The sequence below is a fragment of the Nomascus leucogenys genome, chromosome X (genome assembly GCF_006542625.1).
Source record: "Nomascus leucogenys isolate Asia chromosome X, Asia_NLE_v1, whole genome shotgun sequence".
In the NCBI taxonomy this organism is placed as follows: Eukaryota; Metazoa; Chordata; class Mammalia; order Primates; family Hylobatidae; genus Nomascus; species Nomascus leucogenys.
In genome coordinates this window covers 82,901,035-82,911,278 of record NC_044406.1, presented here as the reverse complement: position 1 = coordinate 82,911,278, position 10,244 = coordinate 82,901,035, and positions in this window count along the sequence as shown.

Below are 10,244 nucleotides of genomic sequence, written 5' to 3'. Positions count from 1 at the left end.
CTACAGATATCTAGGACAGGAACAAAATGTCACCAGTATCTTTGCTAAAACAGCAAGAGTCACCTTTACTCCAGTTCCTAACAAGTTCCTCATCTCTGTCTGAGACCACCTCAGCCTGAATTTCGTTGTCCATATCATTATCACCATTTTGGTCCAAGCCATTCACCAAGTCTCTAGGAAGTTCCATACGTTCTCATATTTTCCTGTCTTATTCCAAGCCCTCCAAATTGTTCCAACCTCTGCCTGTTATCCAGTTCCAAAGTTGCTTCTGTGTTTTGGGATATCTTTATAGCAGCACCCCCACTCTACTGGTACCAATTTACCATATTAGTCCATTTTCATGCTGCTGATAGTGACATATCCAAGACTGGGTAATTTATAAAGAGAAAGAGGTTTAACAGTTCCAAGTGGCTGGGGAGTCCTCACAACTATGGTGGAAGGTGAAAGCCACGCCTTTCATGGTGGCAGGCAAGAGAGAAAAATGACAGCCTAGTGAAAATCATCAGATCTTGTGAGACTTATTCACTAACATGAGAACAGGATAGAGAAAACAGCCCCCCATGATTCAATTATCTCCCCCTAGGTCCCTTCCACAACACGTGGGAATTATGGGAGCTAAAATTCAAGCTAAGATCTGGGTGGGGACATGGCCAAAATACATCAGGTAGGTTATAAAGTCAGCAATGTAAAGCGAAAGGGGTGCATCATCAAAATTACTCTTTAGGGTCAGGTACCATGGATTATGCCTGTAATCCCAGCACTTTGGGAGGCTGAGGTGGGCAGATTGTTTGAGCTCAGGAGTTGGAGACCAGCCTGGGCAACAGTGAGATCCCCTCTCTTCAAAAAATACAAAAAATTAGCTGGTGACATGCACCTTTAGCCCCAGCTATGCAGGAGGCTGACGTGGGAGGATTCTTTGAGCCTGGGAGGTTATGGCTGCAGTAAGCTGAGACTGTGCCACTGCACTCCAGCCTGCGTGACAGAGCAAGACTCTATCTCAAAAAAAAAAAAAATACTATTTAAATACAAGGAGTCTTCAACAGGTTTTTCAAAATTTGTATTGTGAATAAAGTATGCATGGATTTCAAAGTATTTTGCACTAAAGTAAAAGTGAACTAACTTGTTATAACATATCTGAACAGGATCTCGTTTGAGGGATTAAAGAGAATAAGAAATCAGTTTGAAATGAGCCCCTTTCAGAGCAACATGAATTCTACTAAAATTGAAGCAAGAACGAACACAAAATTTATGGTGAAGCATGAGTGGAAGAATGGTGAAATCAATTGATGCTTTTCAGAGTTTACAATGTTCCCATAGAAATCAGCAGTTTACAAATATATAACTTATTTTATGAAATGATGAGATGATGTTGAAGATTGAAGCCTAAAGCAGCAGACCATCTTAAGCAATTTGAAAGAAAAATAAAATATTGTTTGCTCCTAATTGAAGAGGACCAACAATTCACAGCACAAAGAATAACCATTACCATAGACATCTCAATTGGATAAACTTACATAATCCTGACTAAAAAATTAAAGTTAAGCAAACTTTTCACTTGATGGGTATCAAAACTGTTGCAACCACATCAGCTTCAGACAAGAGCAGAGCTTTCAATAAAAATTTTAAACAAGTGGGATAAAGATCTTGAAGCATTTCTTAGAAGAATTGTAAAGAGAGATGAAGCATGGCTTTACCAGTACAATCCTGAAGACAAAGCACAGTCAAAAAATGGTTACCAACAGGCAGAAGTTGTCTAGTCAGAATAAAAGCTGACTGGTCAGGAGCAAAGGTCATGGAAACAGTTTTTTTTTTGAGATGCTCAAGGCATTTTGTTTGCTAACTTTCTGGAGGGTCAAATAATGATAACATCTGATTATTATGACAGTGTTTTGAGAAAATTAGGCAAAGTTTTAGCAGAAAAATTTTCAGAAAAGTTCCATCAGGAAGTCCTTCTCCACAATGGCCAAGTTTCTTCTTGTTACTCTCATCAAACAAAGGCAACTTTGCAAGAGTTTCAATAGAAAATCATTAGGTATCCATCTTACAGTACTTATTTGGCAACTTCTGACTTCTTTTTGTTTCCTAATCTTAAGGAATCTTTAAAGGGAACCAATTTTCCTTCAGCTAATAATGAAAACAGGCTGAATTGACGTGGTTCAATTCCAAGGATCCTCAATTCTTTAGGGATGGACTAAATAGCTGGCTTTATTACTTACAAATCAGTGTTGAACTTGATGGAGTTTACGTTGAGAAATAAAATTTATATATACTTTTATTTTTACGTTTTATTTCCATTTTTAATGAATGTTTTGAAGTTCCCTGAAAGCATAGGAAGGCATGGTGCTGAAAAATAATAAATAGGCTCTTAATAAGTCTTACACGACCAGTTTCTCTGCCAGTGTTGGAACAGATCACAATTTTCCTGCAATGGCTTGTAGTTAAGGATAATGGACTCTAAAACAGTGTATCTTTGAACACTTAGAATTGCATTTAGAATATCAAGAAGTGCAGATCCTTAAAGATATGCAGGACCCCTGACTTCAGGATGAAGACAATTCACTTTGGGTGTAATTCTCAATGAGTGCCCTGGCAGGCAGAATTACCTAAACTGCTAACAGTGGAATTAGTATAAGTTAACAAAAAGTGACTTCAGCATATTTTTGGTCCCAATCATGCCAAGTAGGATTTTACACATAAACTTTTCTATGCAGGACACAGCAGTCAAATCAAAGGATAGCTTTTTTTCAGTTATTTCTGTAGTGTTTATGCTGTGTAAATAAATGTGGGGTACAAAAAGTTTTTCTCAATGCCTTAACATTTCTCACTTCTTTGCATATCATTTCATCAGTGTTAGCAGCGAAACACCACTGTCTTCTGTTCCTCAAATGTTTTATACCATTTAGATAAACTTAATGAATGATTAAGAATTCCAAGAAGTGACACAGTAGAGATCCAATGTTACAGGAATAAAAAATGGAGAAATTTTGATTTAGAAAAAGACATAGAGAACGTACGGTCTTCTTCATTTTGTAGATTAATATACTCTCATCCAGGGAAATTAGATTGGTGACTTACTCATTTAAGTCCACATTTTAAGTAACCATAATAAATTTATCATCTATCCTTTCATTCCTCTATCCATCGATTTAGTTATGTTGGAATATCTTCTATGTGCCAGGCATGAAATGAGGCACTGGGGTAGGAACATGAATAAAAAACCTCAAGAGGCTCATGGCCTAGAAAGGGAGAGAAATATATAAACAGGCCATTTTTATCTGATAGATTACCATGATGGGGATATGTGGGGAGATTTATGGAATAGAGGAAAAGGTTACATCACCTAGCTCAGATGGAATGGTCTATTAGGTAAAGAATCCTGTAGGAAATGATGTATAAGGTGGAAGCTGATGAGCAAGGTAGAGTAAAGCAAAATGAAATTGGTCAGGAGGACTGTCATTCCAGGCAGGGGTGAGGAGGAGCAAAGACATGAAGATTAGAAAAACAAAACAAAACAAAAAAACCATGGGGTGCATGTAAGAGAACTGCATGTAGTTCTGCCTCTTTGGATTAGGGGTATGTATCATCAGGCATATTTGCAGGTGGGAGGATGAAGCTGGAGAATTAGGCACAGGCAATAATGGAGATCCTTGTATTTTATGTTTACAAGTTTGGGCTTCATCCCATTGGCTTTTTCAAGAAATCAGTTTTTATACATTTTATATGAAATTTTTGGGGAATTTTTTTTACTTTTTAGAAACATGTTCAATGTGCATAATTTATCATAGTCTTTTTTAATTTATATTTTTAATTTATGTGGGTACATAGTTGATGTATATATTTATGGGGTTCATGAGATATTTTGATACAGGCATGCAATGAGTAATAATCATATCAGAGTAAATGGGGTATCCGTCCTCTCAAGCATTTATCCTTTGTGTTATAAACAATCCAATTATACTCTTTTAGTTATTTTAAAATGTAAAATTAAATTATTATTGGCTATAGTCCCCCTGTTGTGCTATCAAACACTACATCTTTTTCATTATTTCTATTTTTTTTAGTCCATTAACCATCTGCACTTACCCCCAAACTCCACCACTACTATTCTCAGCCTCTGGTAACCATACTTCTACTCTCTATCTCCATAAATTCAATTGTTTTATGTTTTAGTTCTCACAAATAAGTGAGGGCATGAAAAGTTTATCTTTCTGAACCTGTATATTTCACCTAACATGATGATCTCCAGTTCCATCCATGTTGTTGCAAATGACTGAAACTCATGCTTTTCTATGGCTGAATCCAATTATTCATCCATAGTATTCAGCTGATTATTATTCCATTGTCTATAAATGCTACATTTCCTTTATCCATTAATCTGTTGATGGACACGTAGATTGCTTTCAAAGCTTGAATATTGTAAACAGTGTTGCAGTAAACATGGGAGAGCCTATATCTCTTCGATATATTGATTTCCATTCCTTTGGGTGCATACCCAGCAGGGGGTTGCTGGATCATATGATAGTTCAGTTTTCAGTGTTTTAATTAACTTCCAAACTATTCTCCATAGTGGTTGTATTAATTTACATTCCTACCAACACTGTATGAAAGTTCTTTTTTCTCCACATTCTTGCCAGCATTTGTTATTGTCTGTATTTTGGATATAAGCCATTTTAACTGGGGTGAGATGATATCCCATTGTAGTTTTGATTTGAATTTATCTGATGATCAATGATGTTTAGGATCTTTTTATAAACCTGTTTGCCATTAGTATGCCTTCTTTTGAGAAACGTCTATTCAAATATTTTGCCCATTCATTAAATGGATTATTAGCTTTTTCCTACTGAGTTTTAGCTTCTTATATGTTCTGGTTATTAATTCCTTGTAAGGTGGGTAGTTTGCAAATATCTTCTTCCATTCTGTGAGTTGTCTGTTTACTTTGTTTATTGTTTCCTTTGTTGTTCAGAAGCCTTTTAACTTCAAGTGATTCATTTTTTCCATTATTGCTTTGGTTGCCTGTACTCGTGGGGCATTACTCAAGAAATCTTTGCACACTCCAATGTCCTGGAGAGTTTCCCCAATGTTTTCTTGTAGTAGTTTCAGAGTTTGATGTCTTAGAATTACATCTTTAATCCATTTTGATTTTATTTTTGTATGTGACAGGAGATAGGGGTGTAGTTTTATTCTTCTGCACACAGATAACTAGTTTTCCTAGCACCATTTATTGAAGAGATAGTCTTTTCCCTCAATGGATGTTCTTGATACCTTTGTCTAAAATGAGTTCAATGTAGGTGTGAGGATTTGTTTTGGGGTTCTTTATTCTATTCCATTGTTCTATGTGTTGTTTTTATGCCAGTACCATCCTGTTTTAGTGACTATAATTCTGTGGTATAATGTGAAGCCAGGCAATGTGATTTCTCCAGTTTTGTTCTTTTTACTTCAAATAGCTTTCCGTATACTGAATCTTTTATGGTTCTCCAGAAAATTTAGGATTGCTTTTTCTATTTTTGTGAAGAATGTCATTGGTATTTTAATAGGAGTTGCATTAAATCTTTATTATTTTGAGATATGTTCCATCAATACCTAGTTTATTGAGTTATTTTGCATTTGCTGAGGAGTGTTTTCCTTCCAATCTTGTGGTCAATTTTAGAATAAGTGCAATGTGGTGCTGAGAAGAAAGTATATTCTGTTGATTTGAGGTAGAGAGCTCTGTAGATGTCTATTAGGTCCACTTGATCCAGAGCTGAGCTCAAGTCCTGAATAACCTTGTTCATTTTCTGTTTTGTTGATATGTCTAATATTGACAATGGGGTGTTAAAGTCTCCCACTATTATTGTGTGGGAATCTAAGTCTCTTTTTATGTCCCTAAGAACTTGCTGTATGCATCTGGGTGCTCCTGTATTGGGTGCATATATATTTAGGACAGTTAGCTCTTCATATTGCATTGATCCCTTTACCATTATGTAATAATCTTCTTTGTTTTTTTTTGATCTTTGTTGGTTTAAAGTCTGTTTTATCAGATACTAGGATTGCAACCCCTGCTTTTCTTTTGCTTTCCATTTGCTTGGTAAATCTTCCTCCATCCCTTTATTTTGAGCCTATGTGTGTCTTTGCCTGTGAGATGTGTCTCCTGAATACAGCACATTGATGGATCTTGACTCTATCCAGTTTGCCAGTCTGTGCCTTTTAATGGGGCATTTAGCCCATTTACATTTAAGGTTAATATTGTTATGTGTGAATTTGTTCCTGTACATTATAATGCTAGCTCGTTATTTTGCCCATTAGTTGATACAGCTTATTCATAGTGTAAATAGTCTTTACGTTTTGGTTTGTTTTTGCAGTGGTTGGTACCAGTTTTTCCTTTCCATATTTAGTGCTTTTTCAGAAGCTCTTATAAGGCAGGCCTGGTGGTGACAAAATCCCTCAGCAATTGCTTGTCTGTAAAGGATTTTTATTTCTCCTTCACTTATAAAGTTTAGTTTGGCTGGATATGAAATTCTGGGTTGAAAATTCTTTTCTTTAAGAATGTTGAATATTGGCCCCCACTCTCTTCTTGCTTGTAGGGTTTCTGCAGACAGACCCACTGTTAGTCTGAAGGGCTTCCCTTTGTGGATAACCCAACCTTCCTCCCTGGCTGCCCTTAACATTTTTTTTCTTCTTTTCAGCCTTGGTGAATCTGACTAATATGTGTCATGGGGTTGCTCTTCTCGATTAGTATCTTTGCAGTGTTCTCTGTATTTCCTGAATTGAAATATTGGCCTGTCTTTCTAGGTTGGGGAAGTTCTCCTGGATAATATCCTGAAAAGTGTTTTCCAACTTGGTTCCATTCTCCCCGTCACTTTCAGGTACACTAATTAAATGTAGGTTTGGTCTTTTCACATAGTCCCATATTTGTTGGAGGCTTTGTTCATTCCTTTTCATTCTTGCGCTGATTTTTCCTCATCTTTGTGGATTTATCTATCTTTGGTCTTTGCTGTTGGTGACCTTTGAATGGAGTTTTTGCAGTTCTGCTGGAGTTAGCTGAGGGTCCACTCCAGACACTGTTTGCCTGGGTATCACCAGCAGAGGCTGCAGAACAGCAAAGACTGTTGCCTGCTCCTTCCTCTGGAAGCTTCATCCTAGAGGGGCACCCACCAGATGCCAGCTGCATCTCTCCTGTATGAGGTGTCTGTCGACCCATGCTGGGTGGTGTCTCCCTGTCAGGAGGCACAGGAGTCAGGGACCCACTTGAAGAGGCAGTCTGTCCCTTAGCAGATGCAGATCTCAAGCACTGTGCTGGGAGATCTGCTGCTCTCTTCAGAGCCAGCAGGCAGGAAAGTTTAAGTCAGCTGAAGCTGCTCCTACAGCCGCCCCTTCCCCCAGGTGCCTGTCCCAGGGAGATGGGAGTTTTATCTATAAGCCACTGACTGGGGCTGCTGCCTTTCTTTCAAAGGTGCCCTCCCCAGAGAGGAGGAATCTAGAGAGGCAGTCTGGCTACAGCAGCTTTGCAGCACTCCAGTGGGCTCTGCCCAGTCTGAACTTCCCAGTGGCTTTGTTTACACTGTAGGGGAAAACCACCTACTCAAGCCTGAGTAATGGTGGATGCCCCTCCACCCACCAAGCTTGCATGTCCCAGGTTGACTTTAGACTGCTGTGCTGGCAGCAAGAACTTCAAGCCAGTGGCTCTTAGCTTGCTGGGCTCCATGGGGGTGGGATCCACTGAGCAAGACCACTTGGCTCTCTGGCTTCAGCCCCCTTTCCAGGGGAGTGAAGGGTTCTGTCTTGCTGTCATTCCATGCACCACTGGGGGGGAAAAAAAGGCATTCAGCTAGCTTGGTATCTGCCCAAATGGCATCCCAGTCTTGTGCTTGAAACCCAGGGCCCTTGTGGTGTAGGCACCCGAGGGAATTTCCTAGTCTGTGGGTTGTGAAGACCATGGGAAAAGCATAGTATCTGGGCTAAATAGCACTGTCCCTCATGGCCTCCCTTGGCTTGGGGAGGGAGTTCCCTGACCCCTTGCACTTCCTGGGTGAGGCAACACTGTGTGGTTTATACTTTTCGTTGTAGATATGTGTCACATTTTTGGGTAAATTAACTTCTAGGTATTTTATTTTATTTGTAGCTATTGCAAATGGAATTATTTTCTTGATTATTTTTTCAGATTGTTTGCTTTTGGCATATAGAAATGCTACTAATTTTTGCATGGTGATTGAAACCTGCAACTTTACCGAATTTATCAATTCTAATAGTTTTATGCTGGAGTCTATTGATTTTTCCAAATATAAGATCATATCATTTGTAAACAAGGAGAATTTGAATTCTTTATTTTCAATTTTGATTGGATGTCCTTTGTTTCTGTCTATTGCCTGATTCCCCTAACTAGGACATCCAGTGCTATGTTAAATAACAGTAGTAAAAGTGGGAACCCTTGTTATGGTCCTGATCTTAGAGGAAAGGCTTTCTATATTGTTACATTCAGTATGATGCTAGGTGTGGGCCTGTCATGTATTTCTTTTATTATGTTGGGGTACTTTCAGTCTATACCCAGTTTCTTTTGATTTACCTTCTATTTTAAGTTTAGGGGTATATGTGCAGGTTTGTTAGATAGATAAACTTGTGTCATGGGACTTTTTATTTGTACAGACTATTTCATCTTGTAATTATTTAGCCTGGTACCCATTAGTTATTTTTCCTGATCCTCTTCTTCCTCCAACCTTCCACCTTCTGATAGGCCCCAGTATGTGTTTTTCCTCTCTATGTGTCCATGTGTTCTTTTCATTTAGGTTCTACTTATAAGTGAAAACATGTGGTATTTGTTTTTCTGTTCCTGTGTTAGTTTGGTAAGGATTATGGCCTCCAGCTCCATCCATGTCCCTGCAAAGGACATGATCTCATGCTTTTTTATGGCTGCATAATTGCATAGCATTCCATGGAGTACCTGTACCATATTTTCTTTATCCAGTCTATCATTGACGGGCATTTAGTTTGATTCCATGTCCTTGCTATTGTGAATGGTGCTACAGTGAGCATATGTGTGCATGTATCTTCTAAATAGAATGATGTATATATCTTTGGGTATATACTAAGTAATGATGTTGCTGGGTCTAATGGTATTTCTGTATTTAATTCTTTGAGAAATCATCACACCATCTTCCACCATGGCTGAACTAATTTACACTACTGCAGACAGTGCATAAGTCTTCCCTTTTCTCCACAACCTCACCAGCATCTGTTATTTTTTGGCTTTTTAATAATAGTTATTCTGACTGATATGAGATGGTATCTCATTGTGGTTTTCAGTTGCATTTCTCTAATGATCAGTGATGTTGAATTTTTAAAATATGACTGTTGGTCTCATGCATGTCTTGTTTTGAAACATGTCTGTTAATGTCATTTGCCCTCTTTTTTATAGGGTTGTTTTTTTCTTGTAAATTTGTTTAAGTTCCTTATAGATGCTTGATATTAGACTTTTGTCAGATGCATCGCTTGCAAAAAAAATTTTCACATTCTGTAGGTTTTCTGTTTATTCTGCTGATAGTTTCTTTAGCTGTGGAGAAGCCTTTTAGTTTAATTAGATCCCATTTGTCAGTTTTTGCAATTGCTTTTGGTATCTTCATCATGAAATCTTTGCTCTTTCCTATGTCCAGAAGTGTATTGCCTAGGCTTTCTTCCAGGGTTGTTATAGGTTTGAATTTTACATTTAAGTCTTTAACCCATCTTGAGTTAATTTTTGTATATGGTGTAAGTAAGGGTTCCAGTTTCAATGTTTTGCATATGGCTATCCAGTTATCCCAGTACCAGGTATTGAATAAGAAATCCTTTCCCCATTGCTTGTTTTTGTCAGGTTTCTTGAAGATCAGATAGTTGTAGATGTGCAGCCTTGTTTCTGGGTTCTACATTCTGGGTTCCATTGGTCTGTGTCTGTTGTTGTACCAGTACTATGCTGTTTTGGTTACTGTATCCTTCAAGCTATATCCCAGTATAGTTTGAAGCTGGGTAGCATGATGCCTCCAGCTTTGTTCTTTTTGCTTAGAATTGTCTTGGTTATTCAGGCACCTTTTTGGTTTCATATAAATTTTGAAATATTTTTTTCTAGTTCTGTGAAGAATGTCCTTGGTAGTTTAATGGGAATAGCATTGAATCTGTAAATTGCTTTAGGCAGTATAGCCATTTTAACGACATTGATTTTTTTACATACATGAGCATGGAATATTTTTCCATTTGCTTCTGTCATGTCTGATTTCTTTGAGCAGTATTTTGTAGTTCTG